Here is an 18,643-nt window from a genome sequence, read left to right on the forward strand (position 1 = left end):
CCAACACAGCCAAAAAATTAAAATAAATTAAAAACTAAAAATTAAAAAAAAATGTGCAGTTCCATCACATTTAAAAAAAAAAAAAACAACACACCCGGGAGGCAGATCACACGTCTTAAGGCCACGGCTGGACCGCCGGGATGCCCCTTTGCCACGCCTGCTGGAGCACCTCACCTGCACTATCGCCCAGAAGGGGTGACCTCTCCGTGTTACGGCGGGGGTGGGACTGGGGCCCGCGAGGCTGGGTAGCTCTCCCCTTCCCCACTGGCCCACAGCAGGTCCCACCCCAGAGGCCATTCCCCCCCCCTCCCCCCCTCCCCCCACCACCACCGCTCCCTCCCACCAGCCACAGACTTGGAGAGTGGAATTCAAACGTCAGCCTGGAGGCTGCTCCTGGGGTTGCAGGTGTGTGGGGGGGGTTGTTAGTCATGCAGGATGGAAATCTTTAACCCAAAGCAACAAAGACAGGCCCACAGGGAGGACTGACAGAGGGGCAGTGCCATCACGCCCTCTCTCCATCCCCCATCCACAGAACAGATACACCCGGGGCTAGTAGGTAGGGGGCCCGCCTGTCCTGGCTTCAGTCAGCGCACTCGGCCAGGAGAAAAGCGACATCAATCCAGTTTCCTTCTTTTGACGTCTTTGGGATAAAATGTAACAGGGAAGAGCTAAATCTGACTCCATGTTGGACCTGTTTCTTTCACTTTAACCTTTGCTTGCCGCTGCTTTTGTTCACTTAAAGGACTCTGTCTATACAGAACCGCCTGCCTCGGGGAACCCTGTCCCTCTGCCTGAATGTTAAACCAAATGCCTTTGTTCAGGGAAGCATCCGGACCCTGTCCACCTGTGCACGGCTGCAAGAAAGAAGAAATGAACACATCCCCTCCCCGAGGCTGGCCATTCCAGGGGATATTCGCAAAACTTATGGCCTTTTTACTTTACTTCCTCATCTCCTCCCCCTCTCTGTGCTAGAAAAGAAACTGGCATCCAAACCCTGTAAGATGGTTACTTTGAGACATTAGTCGGCTGTCTTCTCCGTCTGCTGGCTTTATGAATGAATAGTCGTATAGACAATGGACTCGAGGACACGGGGAGGGGGAAGGGTAAGCTGGGACGAAGTGAGACAGTAGCATGGACACATATACACTACCAAATGCAAAACAGATAGCTAGTGGGAAGCAGCCGCATAGCACAGGGAGATCAGCTCGGTGCTTTGTGACCACCTAGGGGATGGGATAGGGAGGGTGGGAAGGGGACGCAAGAGAGAGGGGATATGGGGATATACGTATACATATAGCTGATTCACCTTGTTATACAGCAGAAACTAACACAACATTTAAAGCAATTATACTCCAATAAAGATGTTTTTAAAAAAAAATTCGTATTCCCTGCCTCAACACCTCGTCTCCAATTTATTGGCCTGTCGTGTGGCAAGCAGAGCGAGCTCGGACTCGGTAGTAAAAATATATAACATGAGATCTACCCTCTTAGCAAATATTTAAATATACAATGCAGTATTGCTAACTCTTATTCATCATGCATAACTACTGTTACTACTACTACTACTACCAATAATAACAAACATAAATAAAGAGGTTGGGAGGAAACTTTCGGAGGTGATGGACATCTTGATCGTGCTGATGGTGTCACAGGTGTATACTTCTCTCCAAACTCATCGAGTTGCATAATTATATACATATAGCTTTTTAAAATGTCAATCATACCTCAATAAAGTGGTTTAAAATTTTTAAAAGTTTCCAGTTCCTGCCTCCCTCCCCCAGCCCTGTTTCTTGGCAAAGGTACCTGGACACGGACAAGGCTTTTTTGGAATTTCGGAATCCCTCTGTGCTTTCCTAATCTCCTGGCCTGCCCACCCAGTTCAGGGATAAATCAGTGCCAAATCGATGAGTCACCAGATGAAGCCATGTGTCTCTCCCTCCAACAGAAGGGGTTTTGGGGCCCTGAGGTCCCACCCCTGTTCATCGGGCAATCTTCTGTGACCCAGCTCTGCTTTCTGGGATAAGTCACTGATCCTCTCTGCACCTCAGTTTCCTCATCCATAAAATGGGTGTAATGATAGCGTCCAAAATAAGTGGGTATGTAGAGGTAAACTACAAGCTTAGAACAGGGTCCAGTAGAGCCTGGGGACCCAGAAGATCAGCCATGCAGTTACCTGGCACGAAGTGACCAGCCCTTCCTCCTCCCCCTGTCACTGCCCCACCTCCAGTGGGGGTTGGACTTTGCACCGCTTGCGATCCACAGGATAACTTTGTTTCGGTCACACCGGACCACAGGCATCAGGACCAGGAAGCTGATTAGATAACAGTGCACAGGCCAAGCTCAGGGCCTTTTGACTAACATCTGATTCTATCCCTGCCCCCTCCCCTAAGGTCAAAGATCACAGCCCGAAAACAAAGACTGAGAGAGAAGGCCAAGGTGATCCCTCGTTGGACGCCACTCCCTTTTATCCAACCAGATTCTCCAGGCTCATTCTGGACAGTCAGGAGGGCTGCCTGGAAGAGAGGGCATGTGAGCTGGGGATTGAACAAACGAGTTGGGCTTTGCCAGGGAAAGAAGATGGGGAGGGCGGTCCTGGCAGGGGCCCCGCCTCTACAAAGGCTAGGAAGCCTTTAAGAGCATGACTTACCTAAATGTCCATCAATCACAAATATGTTTTTAAAACAACTCAAACATCCACAATGGATAAACCAACTGCTGTGCATCCATACAATAGAATAAATGCTCGGTAATAAAAAGGAACCAACTGCTGATAAATGCCACATGGATGAACCTCAAAAGCCTATGTTAGGGACTTCCCTGGCAGTCCAGTGGTTAAGACTCTGAGCTGCCAAGGCAGAGGGCACAGGTTCCATCCCTGGTCGGGGAACTAAGATCCCGCATGCCACATGGCGAGGCCAAAAAAAAAAAAAAAAATTAGATAAAAAAGCCTATGTTAAATTGAAAGAGCCAGATACAAAAAGCTACATACTATATGATTTCACTTATATGACATTGTGGAAAAGGGAAAACTCTAGGGACAGAAACCAGATCGGTGGTTGCCAGGGGCTCGGGGGAGGGAGGAAGCTGACTGCAAAAGGGCATCAGGAAGCTACTTGGGGTAATGAAAATGTCCCATCCCTTGATTTTGGCTGCCAAACAGGTGAGATGTATACATTTGATAAAGCTCATCGAACTACACTTAAAAAGGATGCATGTTATGGATGAACCTTGAAAACACGACACTAAGATTTTCTGACAGTTTTACTGAGATCTGATTCAGATACCACACAATTTATCCATTCAAAGTGTACGACTCAATGGTTTTTAGTCTATTCTCAGAGTTGCGCAGCCATCACCACCATCTAATTTCAGAACATTTTCATCACCCAAAACAAAACCGCATTAGCACTCAATTCTCTCCCCCCAGCCCCTGGCAACCACCAATCTACTTTCTGTCTCTATGGATTTGCCTTTTCTCAGATAAAGAGAATCATACAAGTCTTCAAATGTGTCCCTAATTCTCTATTTCTTAAAAACAAGCAGAGACACAAAAGGCCACATATGTCTTCTTTCACTTAGCAAAATGTTATCGAGGTCCTGATCATCCATCCTTTTTATGTGTAGTTTGTTGAACTTTATCCAATGTATATACCTCACCGGTGTGGCAACTAAAATCAAGAGATGGGACATTTTCATCAAGCCTTTTTTAAAAGGGTGTATATGAGCACATCTATGTTCACAGCAGCATTATCCACAATAGCCAATAGGTGGAAGCAACCCAAGTGTCCATCGATGGATGAGTGGATAAATGCAGTGTGGTGTACCCAGTGTTATTCAGCCTTAAAAAAAGCAGGAAATTCTGACCCAGGCTATACACCATGGATGAACTTTGAAAACATTACTAAGTGAAATAAGCCAGTCGCAAAAGGACACACACTGTGTGATTCCGTTTACGTGAAGTGTCTAGAATAAGCAAGGGAGTTCCCTGGTGGCCTAGTGGTTAGGATTCCGGGTTTTCACTGCTGTGGCCCAGGTTCAATTGCTGGTCAGGGAACTGAAATCCTGCAAGCTGCGCGGCGCAGCCAAAAAAGAAAAGAATAGGCAAATCCATAGGGACAGAAAGCAGCCTGGTGGTTGCCAGGGGAGCATTGCGGAGGGACTCCTTAATGCGTATAGGGTTTCTTTTTGGGGTGATGAAGACGTTCTGGAACCGGACGGTGGTGATGGCCGCACAACATCGTAAATGTACTAAATACCACTCAACTGTACGCTTTTTAACGGTTTAAATGGTGAGCTTTATGCTAAGTGAATCTTACCACAATTTCAAAAAGAAAAAAGATTAGCTGCAAATTAAAACGAGATATTTCCCAAAAGATGGACACAAATTAAGTCACCTGAGAAAACCAAGTGCAGGTAAAAGTGTGGAGAAACGGAGGTGCCCCAGAACGTGAGCACGGCACGCCCCCATGACCCTGCGGTCCCCTGCTCTGCACACTGGCTCTCAGACACTGCTGGCCCCGCCCAGGACCACGACCTACACACCTGGGGTGACTGAAACAAGCTTCAGGAAAGAACACCCGCCTTTCCAATATGATGCCACTTACACTCCCAACGGATTATTTGCTCCTCAGATATTCTCTCCCAGTCCATTCTGTTTTTACAGTGTTGGCCCCCACTGACCCTAATCGTCTCACATCCCTCTATCGGATCACAGCCCACAGCTGGACAACTCTGCCCTAGAGACAGTCCCACGTGTGTGCGAGAGGGCTGCAGAAGAATCGTCGAGGGACTTCCCTGGCAGTCCAGAGGTTAAGACTCCGTGCTTCTACTACAGGGGGCACAGGTTCAATCCCTGGTTGGGGAACTAGGATCCTGCATGCCTCAGAATCGTCGAATCTCGAAAAGGAACAGACGGTTCAGCAGATTCTCAGCCAGAGATAAATCGGGCTTCTGCACACAACTATATCAGGCAAAATGAATGAAAGGACCGGGTCTACCTGGATAAGGCTCAGAGAAAGAATCTTGAGTGAAAAAAAAGGCAAGCTGCAGAAAGGTAACAGTCACTATTGGCTCTTCACATGAATTTTTCAAACACACAAAATAATGTGGAACATTTTATTTCTTGAAAATGCTATTAACCTAAAAGCTGCCAGCTCAGCATTGGTCTGTAAGTCCCTCCATCTGGTCTGGCCCCTGTGGCCTCTCCAGGCCCCACATCCTACCATGTCCCTGTCACTCACTCAGTCTGTCCATGCTGGCCTCCTTGCTGTCCCCTGTATATGCAGGCACACCGCTGCCCCAGGGCCTTTGCATGGGCTGTTCCCTCTGCCCTCAATGTTTTTCCCGAGGTAGCAGCATGGCCAAATCTCTCGCCCCTCCTAATCTTTCCTCACATGCCCCCTTCTCAGGAAGACCCACCCCATCCACCTTCAAATTCCTGAACACCCCCCAGCCTGCTCTGGGTTTTCCATAGTCCTTGTCACCTTCCGGCATAATTATAATTAATTGTGTCTATTGCTCTTCATCTGTCTGCCCCGCTAGATCATAAAACCACCAGGACTGGATCCTCAGCTGCTCACTGATGTATCTCCAGGGCCTGGAACAGTGCCTGGCACTCAGCAGGTGCTCAGCAATGTGAGCTCGGGAACAAATAGAATCAAAGTAGAAACGTCTAGGGAGCGGCGATCGGCTTTCTCCTTTGTGTATGTTTTTAAAAGCTCGTAATTGAGGGAATGTGGGGAGGCGGGCGTGCTGCGCGGCTTGCAGGATCTTAGGTCCCTGACCAGGGATTGAACCCAGGCCCACAGCAGTGAAAGCGCAGAGTCCTAACCACTGGACCTCCAGGGAATTCCCGAGATAATTTTTTTTTTTAAATACACAGAGAGCATGGCCTATTTGGGGCCCAAGCAGCTCAGTGGACGTGTGATGGAACAAATGAAAATTTCATGTTTCAATTAAATACATCTTAAAAATTACCATTTTAATAAAAATGTGAGCTGCGGGCTTCCCTGGTGGCACAGTGGTTGGGAGTCTGCCTGCCGATGCAGGGAAAACGGGTTCGTGCCCCGGTCCGGGAAGATCCCACATGCCGCGGAGCGGCTGGGCCCGTGAGCCATGGCCGCTGAGCCTGCGTGTCCGGAACCTGTGCTCCACAACGGGAGGGGCCACAGCCTCAGGACTGGGGTAAACAGATGTTGAGACTCAGACCACTACCCCATCCAAGGGTGGTCCCACCTCCAACAGACCCCGTCTCCTCTCCCGGCCAGGCAGCGAGGACCCTGCCTAGGGAAGGGGCAGAGCAGATGTCCTGAGGCCCGGAGGATGCAGGGTGAGGGACAGCAGACCAGCCTTCTGTTTCACAGAGAGGCCAGCGGAAGGCAGGGGAGAGGCCCAGGCCTCACACGGCTGTCCCTCCAGGGGCCTCAGGCCAGCCAGGCAGGCCTCCTGCACACGCATGGGATGAGCTTGGAGTAGAGAAGCAGGCAGAGGCTGAGAGGGGCCCCATGACTCCAGGGACCTCTACCTTCACCCTCAGGAGCCAGCAGCCAGAGCACGGGACCTCAGCTCACAGAGGCCAGAAAAAGCATCTCTTGCCGGGTCTCGAGGGCCAGGAAGTCCGCGACCCCCAGTGAAACCACCTACCAGGAAATCTCCTCTCGCCCATCTCCCGAGCAGTAAAGCATCTGTGTTAGGCCCCTTGGGCCGCTGGAACAAAGTCACACACTGGGCGACTTAAAACATGTAACCTCTCCCAGTTCTGGAGGCCAGAAGTCCGAAATCAAGGCGTGGGCAGGGCCGCGCTCCTCCAGAAGGCTCCAGGGCAGGCTCCTAACTTGCTCCTCTAGCTCTCGGTGGTCTCAGGCTTTCCTAGGCGCATCCCTCCAACCTCTTCCTCTGTCATCACATCCCCCCTCTCTATGTGTCCTCTTCTTATAAGGACGTTCTTGTTGGACTTAGGGCCCACCTGACCCTTATCTTAATCACATCTGCAAAGACCCTATTTCCAAATAAGGTCACATTCGCAGGTAACGGGGGTTAGGACAGGACTTGGAAGTACCATTTTTTTGGGGGGACCCTATTCAGCCCAACCCAGGGGCAAAAAGCCAGGGCAAAGCGAAGTGATCAGGGTGTCGCTTGAACCCACAAGTGGCCACTGCCCTCCCACGGCACTCTCCCTGCTCCCAGGATGGCCCTGACTGCCAAATCCAAAACCCCACTCTCCAGGTGCCACCTCCTCCACGAAGCCTTTGGGGAACTACCTACGATGAGCCTGCTCTGACCTAATTAGGACCCAGGTCATTGTGTGGACAGTCACCCACTCCGTGCTAGATGACATGTTCTGAATTTAAAGATGAACAAGACGGGGCCCCTGAGAAGCTGGGGGAGGGTCGGGGAGCTGGAGTATCCTATCCACCATCTGTAAAGCACTACTCAGGTAGCAAAACACTTCCACCTACCTCACCTCATTACATTCTCAAAGGCCCATGGAACAGACACAGACACTGAAGCTCGAGGACCAATTATCACCCCGATGTCACAGGTGCAGGAAGAGACCAAGCCACAGGTCCTGCACCAACATGCAGGCCAGTGCCCTCACATTTCTCTCCCACTGGGCTCAGAGCACACGGGACAGGAGTTTCGCAAATTAATCATTAATTTTGACCTGGCCATTGAATTGCAAAACCCAATCCCTCCCCCAGTGATAACAGGCAACACACCTCTGACCAGATGAGCCAGGAGGCTGATTCACCTGTCTGAGGCCAGGTTCTAGGACAGGACCAGACCCTTCCCACTCCAGTCACTTCCTACCCCCTGCATCCGAGGGCTCCAGAGATGTCCCCAGCCCCGTGGGGCCCATGAACGCAGGGAAGACTGCAGCATGGGCTGACTCAGTCTGGAACGTCACACCCTTGGGAACGTCACACCCTTGGCTAATGTTCCAACTTCTTTTGATTTTAAAGGTAAGAAGAATGAAAGAAAAGGTTTTTTTATAGAAAACCCAAGCACGTTGCTGAAACAGCAGGGTGAGTTGCTTAAGCTAAGAAGTTGAGTCATGCTTGATTCCTCCATTTCTCTCCCACCCAAAAACCATCCATCAGGAAGCCTTGCTCTAAGATGCACAAAAAGTCCATCCAACCACCCCAGCTCCTATCGTCATTTGCCCTGACAGGCGCAGTCACCTCTTCACCGGTTTCCTCACTTTTGCTTTTGTCCCTAGTCTATTTCCTGCATAGATCAGAGTTACCCTTTTAAAAGGTACATCTGATCATGGTATTCCCCCCACTCAAACACCTCCCACGGCTCCCTACTTATCTTGGAAATAAATCCAAATCTCTTGACAGTGACCTACGAGGTCTTGCACCATCTGGCTCCCTGCAGCTATACCAATCGTAGCTCCCTTTGCCGTCCACCTCGCTCACTCTGATCCAGCCACACTGGCCTCATTGTTCCTGAGCCCATTGGGCAAGATTCTGCCACAGGGCCTTTGCACTGACTGTTTGCTCCTCCAAGGGCAATCTTCCCCCCGATGCCCACATAGGTGACCCCCTCATTTCTCAAGTCTGAAGTCACTTTTTCAACGAGACCTTCCCTCAACAATATTTACTGGTTTCTCACTGCATGTCAGGCTCTGTTCTAGGTCTGGGGACTCTAGCAGTGAATGAAATGGACAAAGAAACCACCCTTTCTAAAGTAGCCCTTCCCCCATCACATTCTATCCATCACCTGTTTTGTCTTCCCAGCATTATCAACACCGGCAATTCCTACGTATTTGTTGACAAGTCCCCCTTCCTGCTGCCTGGACTGCGGACATGATGGACTAAGCTACAGCAGCCACCTTGGATCATGAGGCAGTCTTGAGAATGGAAGCCGCGCACAAAGGATGGTAGAGTAGAAAGATAGGAAGCTCAATCCCCGTGGCTTCACAGAGCCACCCCACCTGCCCTGGGCAGTGTAGTCATCAGAGAAAGGTCCATTAGACTCACAAGGAGATCCTACACCATACGCCAAAAAGGCTAACACGAAAAAGACTGGGATAAATAGGGAGTATGCGATTAACAGTTACACACTACTATATATAAAATAAATAAGCTACAAGGATTACTGTATAACACAGGAAACAACATGCAATATCTTATAATAAACTATAATGGAAAATAATCTGAAAAATATACATATAATAATACTTAAATACATATATATAACAGAAAAAAAAAGGATAAGAAAAAGACTGACAATAACAAATGTCAGCAAGGATGTGCAGCAACCATGAATGCTCACACACCGCTGGTGGAAGTGTAATTTGGTACGATTGCCATAGAAAGCACTGTGGCGTTATCTCCTAAAGCTAAATAACGCAAATGTCCACAAACAAGTGGATGGATGACAAATGGGGGCACCTTCGTACAATGGGACGTCACCCAGCAAAGAAAGGGAGTGGACACAAATGAACCGTACGAGCACAACGTGACGAAGAGATGCTCGACACCCAGGAGAACTCGCTGTATGAGTCCGTTTATGTGCTGTTCCAGGGAACGGGCAAAGCTAATCTCTGGTGATAGGGGTGGGCGTTGACAGAAAGGGGTGCAGGAGAGCCTCTACAGGTGAGCGTGGCAAGTGTGCCCGCCCACGTAAAACTTCATCAACCTCCACACCTAAGGTTGTGCACTTTCCTGTATGGATGCTAAATTTAGATATTTTTTTATTTATTTATTTTTTGTGGCTGAGCCGCGCAGCTTGTGGGATCTTAGTACCCCAACTAGGGATCATACCCGTGCCCCCTGCAGTGGAAGCACAGAGCCCTAACCACTGGACTGCCAGGGAATTCCCTAAAATTAGACTTTTTTTAATGAAAAAGAAAATTAAAGCAAAAAATTTTAATATGGAGGTGAGTGCTTTTAAGCCATTTATCACTCCCTCAAGGCGAGCCTCAGCCCACAAAGGCTCAACAAGGGGGCTGCGTTCCATCAAATCTGACCTCTGGGCTTCCCTGGTGGCGCAGTGGTTGAGAGTCCGCCTGCCGATGCAGGGGACGTGGGTTTGTGCCCCGGTCCGCGAAGATCCCACATTGCTGCGGAGTGGCTGGGCCCGTGAACCATGGCCGCTGAGCCTGTGCGTCCGGAGCCTGTGCTCCGCAACGGGAGAGGCCACAACAGTGAGAGGACTGCGTACCGCAGAAAAAAAAAAAAAAAAAAAAATCTGACCTCTGAAGCTCTCCGCCTGCCCCCTGGAGAACAGCGAGGAGACCAATGGGGGCATGGGGGGTGGGGGGTGGGGGGCGGGGGAGCCGAGAGCGACCCCCTACAAGCAAGGAGACCCAGCCCTACGTCTGCAGCGAGCTGCTCCCTACTTCCTAACTTCCTGCCCTTCTCCTCCCGCCAGCAGGGGCCCGACACAGCTTCCTGTGCCTCGGTTTCCTCATCTGTAAAAAGGGATTGGAAACAGGACCAACCTCAACAGGGCCGTCATGTTGACATAACGGGATGAGCACGGCACTTGCCCTCTGTGCACTTCCTCCCCAGACCCAGAAACCACAGTCGAATCATGAGAGAAGCATCTGACAAATCCCAATAGAAGGGCATCTGACAAAACCGCTGACCGGTGCTCTTCAAAATCGTCCACGTCACCAAAACCAAGGATGGTCTAAGAAACGGGCACTGCCGAGAGGAGCCTGAGGGGACACAGTGACTAAGTGTGACATGGTGTCCCAGACGGGATCCTGCGACAGAAAAGGGAGGTGAAATAGAAATTAAGGAAATCTCAACGAAGTGGCAACTTTAGTTAATACTAATGTATCACCACTGGTTCATTCGCTGTAATAAATGGACCACACTAACTAAAGATGCTAACAACAGGAAGACCAGGTGTGAGGTACACTCTGTACTATCTCCTCCATTTTTCTGTAAGTCTGAAACTGTTCTAAAATAGGAAGCTATTGAAACACAAAGCAGGACCTATCTCACAGGGCTACCGTGAGGTTCAAATCAGTGCCTGGCCAAGTCACATCAGAGCTTGAAGCAAAGGAAGAATGTGAGCCCCTAGATACATTTTTTTCCCAGAACATTAAAGTCGTTGAAAAAAATACTGAAATGTTTAAAAGTAGATATATTAAAAGAATATGATTTACGTTTAAATATTTTACTTAAACGGGAACCAGAATTTGTTATAATTTTACTTCCCTGGCTTTAATGGAAGCAAATTCATTGCATTCGTTTCCTATTGCCGCTGTAACAAATTATCGAAAACGTACCAGCTTAAAACATCACAAATTTAGTACCTTACAGTTTTGGAGGTCAGAAGTCCAAAATAGGTCTCACCCCGAAATAGGGCTAAAATCAAGGTGTCGGCAGGGCCCGCTCCCTCTGGAGGCTCTCGGGGAGAATCCAAGTCCCTGCATTTTCCAGCTTCTAGAATCCTCCCACATTCCTTCAACCTCTGCTTTCATCATCACACTCTTTCTTACCCCCCTGCCTCCCTCTTACCCTTAGGATGACGCTGGTCCCACCCAGATAATCCCGGACAATCTCCCCATCCCCCAAATCCTTAATTTAATCACAGCTGCAAAGTCCCTTTTGTCACGTGGGGCAACACATTCACAGGTCCCAGGATCAGGATATCTTTGGGGGGGCCATCGTCCCACCTGCCACACCCACTCAGAGATGCGGGGCTTCCTCCCATACAGCCCCTTCCACACCCAGGAGCACCCAAACGCCGCGGCAGAGGGACATTTGTTCCTCATGTACCGCTTCCTTTCCAGAGCATCCCTGTCTGCAGCCAACGGGCGGGGCCCCCGTCGGGGACACGGTGGACCAGGTCCCACCGTGGGAAGCCCACTGCCCTGAAGTGCAGCCCCACGCCCAGTCCAGGATGCTCGGTCCAACCCTCCTTAAAAGAAACACAGGGCTGAACACAGTCTGGGTGGGACTTCGTGCAAGTGCTGCAGTGCGGGGTGGGAGGGACTTTGTTCTCAAAGCTTGGATCTGCAGAGAAGCCCTTTTTGGGCTTCAGACGGGCCCCTGCCTCCTCCCGAATTCTAAGACCAAAGGACAGTCTGGCTTCACAGTGACACAAGGGTGTCCCTCAGAACAGGAACTGAGACACCCCCCAAAGAGCTCAGCCAGCTGCAGTGTCGGCTGGGAACATGGCGCAGGAGGGACTGAGGGGCCCTAGAAGGCCAGCCTCCCCTCTCCTGGGGCAACATCAGAACCAGGGGGGCGTCTCCCCAAAGCAGGCCTCCAAAAGCCAACAGGTTCCCACAGGACAGATTGGGGGAAGCAAAGGTCAGAGGACAGAGCGATTCGGGATTCTAGGGGGCCTCGGGAAGCTTCCTGGCTGGGCAGAGACCGGTCGACCACTGAGCCGCACTTCCTCAGCCCCCCAAAAGGGACCCAACTGCAGGGGGGGGACGCAGGGCATTTCTGAATAGCTGATCAGGTTCCTCATTTCAAAAACTCATCGCTCCTCCTTGGAATTCGTTTTCACGTGATAACAGCATGGGGGCAACGTCAGGGGCAGCGGGTCTTCTGCTTCATGTCCTTGTTTACCATGGACCTGTTCAAGCAGTGGTTCTCCAAGCACGGTCCCTGAACCAGCAACACCAGCATCACCTGGGAACTTGATAGAAAAGCTGGCTCTCAGGCCCCATCTCAGACCTGCCGACTCAGCAACGCTGGGGGGGTGCCCAGACATCTGTGTTTTAACAAGCCCTCCAGGGCTTCTGCTGCAGGAGACAGCTAGCGAGCCACCGTGTTAGAGACTCAGACGAACCTCTATACGTGCTTCACAATAACTCGGGGAAGGAGAAATGGATGCAGGTGGTGGTACACATGAAACCGGAGGGCGCGGGACTCAATGTCCATTAACGCAGAGGAGTGGCACAGGGCAGTCATACTGTTCTCTCTCTCTCTCTTTTTTTTTTTTTTTTTGAGGTACGCGGGCCTCTCACTATTGTGGCCTCTCCCGTTGCGGAGCACAGGCTCCGGACGCGCAGGCTCAGAAGCCATGGCTCACGGGCCCAGCTGCTCCGCGGCATGTGGGATCTTCCCGGACCGGGACACGAACCCGTGTGCCCTGCATCGGCAGGCGGACTCTCAACCACTGCGCCACCAGGGAAGCCCTCTTTTTTTTTTTTTTTTTTTTTTTTTTTTTTTTTTGACCACACCCCGCGGCATGTGGACCAGGGATCAAACCCGCGCCCCCTGCAGTGGAAGCGCGGAATCTTAACCACTGGACCGCCAGGGAAGTCCCGTGTTCTCTCTTTTTTTTTCAGGGACATTTGAAATTTTCATAACAAGTTTCTTTTAAACCACTTAAAGATTCGAACCCCTCCCCCACCCCCAAAGAAAAAGACAGGTCTTCTGTCTTCCTGAAGCCAGCTCCACAAACTGTCCGATTTGGCCAGTGGATGAGTTTTGGATCACATAGTATTTCTAAATATTTGAATTTGCTGACAACATCTTAAAAACGGAAGATAGGGCTTCCCTGGTGGCGCAGTGGTTAAGAATCCGCCTGCCAATGCAGGGGACACGGGTTCGAGCTCCGGTCCGGGAAGATCCCACATGCCGCGGAGCAACTAAGCCCGTGCGCCACAACAACTGAGCCTGCGCTCTAGAGCCTGCGAGCCACAACTACTGAGCCCACGTGCCACAACTACTGAAGCCCGCGCGCCTAGAGCCCGTGCTCCACAACAGGAGAAGCCACTGCATTGAGAAGCCCGCGCACCGCAACGAAGAGTAGTCCCCGCAACTAGAGAAAGCCCGCGCGCAACAGCGAAGACCAAACACAGCCAAAAATAAATAAATAAATAATTTTAAAAATAAAAATAAAAATGGCAGATAAATTCTGGATTTCCGGCTTCTTCTGAAAAACCAGGAGATGTGCCAGCACTGGGCCTGGGCCTCCCCACATGGCCCAGCCTGCTGAGCTGAGTAGCAGCTGCTCCTGGTGTGGGATCTGCTCTCCAGGTTACCACAGGCCTCACTGCTTCCTATCACCTCACACCAGGTGGCTTCACTCACTGGAGTTGCTGCATGGCCCTCACGGGTATCTGAGTTTGCAATGCCTGTCCTACAGTAACACAGCATGAGAACATGGTACTCATTCATTCATTCATTCATTCCAACCCTGCCTGAGCATCTAATATTCTCAAAGCTGGTCCTCAGTGCTATGGGGGGCAAAGTTCATCGGAGAGGAGCTGAGCAGGGATTGGAAAAATGACAGGTTACTCACAAATGACTCAGACACACAATAGGAAGAGCTCAGCTCATCAAATGTATTTATTGGCAACCACTGGCCAGCACCAGAACATCGTTTAACATTGGCAGGACTGTCAACCACTTTGGAATATTGTTGGGGCACTAGCTACTAAAGCTAAAGTCCATGCCCTACATCCCAGTAATTCCATTCCGGGGTATCACCTAAGAGAAAGGAAAACACATGTCCACACAAAGACTTGTACACAAATGTTCCCAGCAGCTTTACTGCTGGTAGCCTCAAACCAGAAACAGCCCAAATATTAACCAGACATCACTATATATTCACACAGCAGTGAGAAAGCACAGCCATGTGCAATGTGGGTGGATCTCACAAGCCTAATGTTGAGCAAAGAAGCCAGACCACAACAGTACCTGCTGGGTGATTCCATTTCGATAAAGTACAAAGCCAGGGAGAACTAAGCTATGCTGGAAGAAGTGAGGGTAGCGGTCACCCTTGGGGCTGGGTAGCAACAGGGGGGAGTGCAAGGGGATTCTGGGTGCGCTGCTGATTACTTGGGGACGTTCAGTTGTGAAAGTTCTGCCTGCCCGACATGTACTAGGCTAACGTTGACAACGGTGCCAGCATTTACTGGGTGCCAGGCCATATGCTAAATGAGCATTCGATGTGGCAGGCCCAAAGGCCACCTTTATCCGCTCCTCCCACTAAGTGAACCCTGACTTGCTTCTAGTATTGGGGAGAAAGCCCTAAATCTCAGAGAAAATGGGCCCAGACAGTAGACCAGGCCCATGGGCCTGTCTAACAAATGAGAAGGAAAAGGAAGTCTGCTGGCAGCTTCTGAGAAAAAAAAGATCCTCTTCCAATAAAAGGAAGAACTGAACAGAGCCCTCCCATGGCACCATCCCTCCTTCTGGCTTTGAATGATGTGTGTGACAGTGTGATGTCCGGCACTGTGGCAGCCATTATGAGGCTATGAGGGCAAGGCTGAGAGAGCTGCATAGACACTGACCCAGTCCCCTGACATCACTGAACAGCTGAATAAATCTGGAGACATCCACCACCTCCGGTCTCTCATGAAGCACAATAATAAACCTCTGTATTATACCAGCCACTTGGAAGCAGCTTTTCTGTTGCTTGCAGCCCAAAACATCTCATTCGATGCAATGCTTGCTTTCATCTAAATATGACAATTAGTCCGTGAGGTAGGTACGATTATTTGTTTTGTTTTGTCGATGAGGAAACTGAGGCACAGAGAGATTAAACTACTTACTTGCCCAAGGGCACAAACCCAGTAGTGACAGAGGGTCCTCAACTCCAGTCTGCCCCCAAAGCCTGAGCTCTAACATTCTACTGTCTCCATAAAGGCTCACCACAGGTGTGGATAGATAAGGATCACAGGGAAGGGAGATGGCTGCTGGAAGGCGCACGCAGTTCCGATCCCAGGCTCCCAGGAAAATCAAGCACAATCTCACCCTCCACCTGTAAGCCGGGGTCTCACCTGGACCCACCAACTACACTACCGTGATGGGAACTCCAGGCAGTCTACCTGTCTGTGCTCTTTAGGACGAGCACAGTCTCCCCCAGGGCTGACTTCTGCCCCACTTTCTCCACATAATTCAGGCAGAGGACAGCCCTTCCTTCAAACACCACAATTTCACCCCAATAATAAAGCAGCCTGTTTGCACGCAAGAAAGGGCTCAGCAAACTACAGCCTGCGGGCCACATCTGGCCGGTTTCCGTTCATCCCGGGAGCTAACAACGGTTTTACATTTTTACATGTTTGGAAAAAAAAAAAAAAAGAAGAAGAATACTAACTCAAGACACATGAAAGTTACATAAAATTCACATGCTGGTGTCCACAAATAACGCTGTGTGGCACTCAGCCAGCCCCCTCACAGATATATGGTCCACGCAGCTTCTGCACCACGGCTGCGGAGGTGAGAGGCTGAGGCAGAATCTGTTTGGCCCGTAAAGCTGAGAATATTTACTATTTGTTCTTTACAGAGAGTGTGCCAACCCCTGTCCTCTGCCCCTTGGTCCCCTGACCGGCCACATGGAGACGTGAGTACCTCCCTCTCCTCCTTGGTGGCAGCACCGAGAATCAAGTGACAAGGACATGCACTGATCTGAAGAAAGCACCCGGGTGTAAACGGGCCACAAGGACGCTTGCTAAATGAGCTTTCCGCCACTCACCTTGGCCCTGGTTCCAGAACGCGTGCGGAAGCTTGCCAAGGTCTCGTAAGATGGCGTAACGGTGGTTTGAGCCCGGAGGAATCAGGCTCAGGGGCTGCCTCCTCCAAAAGCTCAATCTTTTGCAAGAGGCTCAGCGTCCTGTAATCACCCTGGCCAGGGGCTGGGCAATCCGGTCTACCACCTACGAACCTGAACCCGATCCCTAACGCCCCGATTGGCGGGGCGGTGGGGAGGGGCGGGAGGAGGACCGGTACTGATCTCCCCTCAGGTTAAACCCCATCATGACTTTTTTTTTTTCTTTTTTTTTTAGCTGGGCCACTCGGCACGGCACGCAGGATCTTAGTTCCCCGACCAGGAATCAAACCCGCACCCCCTGCAGTGGAAGTGTGGAGTCCTAACCACTGGACCACCAGGGAATTTCCCCCATCACTTTTTAAAATTGTGGTCAAATACACATAACAGTACATGTACCATCTTTACCACTTTTAAGCATACAGTTCAGTGGCATTAAGTACATCCACACTGTCGTGCAATCATCCCCACCATCGGTCTCCAGAAATTTTCATCTTCCCCAACTGAAGTTCTATTCCCATTAAACACTAACTCCCCTCCCCCAGCCCCTGGCACCCACCCTCTATTCTCTGTCTCTATGAATTTGCCCCCCCGCAAAGGGACTTCATATAAGTTGAATCACACAACATTCTACTTCATATAAGCAGAATCACACAATATGTGTCTTTTTGTGTCTGGCTTTTTTCACTTAGCATAATATCCTCAAAGTTCATCCACGTTATAGCCTGTGTCAGAATTTCTTTCCCTTTTAAGGCTGAATCACACTCCAGTGTATGGATGGACCATATCCTGTTTATCCATCCATCTAGTGATGGTCACTTGGGTTGTTTCCACCTTTCGCCTATTGTGAAGAGTGCTGCTGTGAACATGAGTGTGCAAATATCTCTTCAAGTCCCTGCTTTCAATTCTTTTGGATATGTACCCAGAAGTAGCACTGCTGCATCCGATGGTCATTCTATGGTTCAATTTTTTGAGCAACTGTCAGACTTTCCCACAGCAGCTGTGCCATTTACATTCCTTCCAACACTGTACAAGGGTTCCGGTTTCTCCACAACCTGACTAATCGCTGTCATTTTTTGACAGCAGCCAGCCTGGTGGGCACGGGGTGATGGTTCACTGTGGTTAGGATTTGCACTCCGCTAATCATGAGTGATGCGGGGCACTTCCATGTGTGCCTGTTGGTCACTTGCATATCTTCTTCGGAGAAATCTCTATGAAGTCCTTGGCGCATTTTCTAATCGGGTCGGTTTCTGTTGTGAATGAGTTGTCCCACCAAGAATTTAGGACCAGATTTACGGCCCACACTTTCCATCTGCTCTTGACTGCCCTCCCGGATATTTCCATCTTAAAAAACAGCTCCACCAGCCACTGAATCCCTCAGATAGAAGTTCAAGAGACTTATTTCTCTCCTCGCCTCCCATCCCGAGTCTAATCCATCGGCATACCTGGTTCACGCTCCCTACAAGAGGAAACTTGACTCTGTTCCCTCCTTCCAATTATACTGCCTCTGCCTTGTCCCGAGGCACCCACCATCTTCCCGTGCCTCCTCTCAACCCCCCAACACTGCCTCCCCGCCCCGCAGCAGCCAGAGGGCTCTGTAAGACACGCATCAGATCATGCCCCGCCCCCCACTCAGAATCCTCCACTGGCATCTCAAGGAATTGAAACCCAAATCTCAACTCCTCCCCGTGTCCTACAAGGCCCCGGCCCGCCTCTCCCCTCTCACCACCCACTTCTCCCCAAGCCCACGGCCTGCTAATCACATTGGAGTGATAGGTTGCTTTTCACTCCAATGTGACAAGCCACTTCCCACCTCCGGGCCTTTGCACTTGCTGTGCCCTGTGCCTGGCGTGCTGTTCCTACGCCCAACTCCTCAGCAGCTCCAACGGCCCCTCCTCAGGGAGGCCCTCCTGACCACCCACCCAAAGGAGAAGGACCCGGCCTGGGGTGTCCAGGACTGCAGCTCCCATGCCTGGTACAATGCCCAGCACACAGTACGAGCTCAGAACACGCGCGCTGAAGGCTGCTTACGTCCCAAACCACAAAGAGGAGTCAAAGAACATCCTCCCCACACCTGCTCCCCGGGTTGAAGGACTTCTGAAACCTCAGCTGGACGCTGCCCCAGCCCCCGGCCTTTCTCCCTCCCCCGCCAAGGACACAGATGGCC

General features: G+C 50.5%; 1 protein-coding gene across 11 annotated transcripts in view; it reads right to left on the minus strand.

Moving 5' to 3' along the window:
• Positions 1-18,643, minus strand: part of SCARB1 (scavenger receptor class B member 1) — a 78,607-nt gene that overhangs the window by 40,462 nt on the left and 19,502 nt on the right. For 2 of the 11 annotated variants that reach the window (XM_029219241.1, XM_029219238.1), the window contains exon 1: positions 16,405-16,990. The exons of the other annotated variants lie outside the window; for them this stretch is intronic. The gene's annotated coding sequence lies outside the window, so the exon portion shown is untranslated. Of the gene's footprint in view, positions 1-16,404; positions 16,991-18,643 lie in introns of those variants that run through there. 11 annotated transcript variants of the gene reach the window in all.

This window comes from Monodon monoceros, unplaced genomic scaffold (genome assembly GCF_005190385.1).
Source record: "Monodon monoceros isolate NGI ecotype Baffin Bay Population unplaced genomic scaffold, NGI_Narwhal_1 Super_Scaffold_1, whole genome shotgun sequence".
NCBI lineage: Eukaryota > Metazoa > Chordata > Mammalia > Artiodactyla > Monodontidae > Monodon > Monodon monoceros.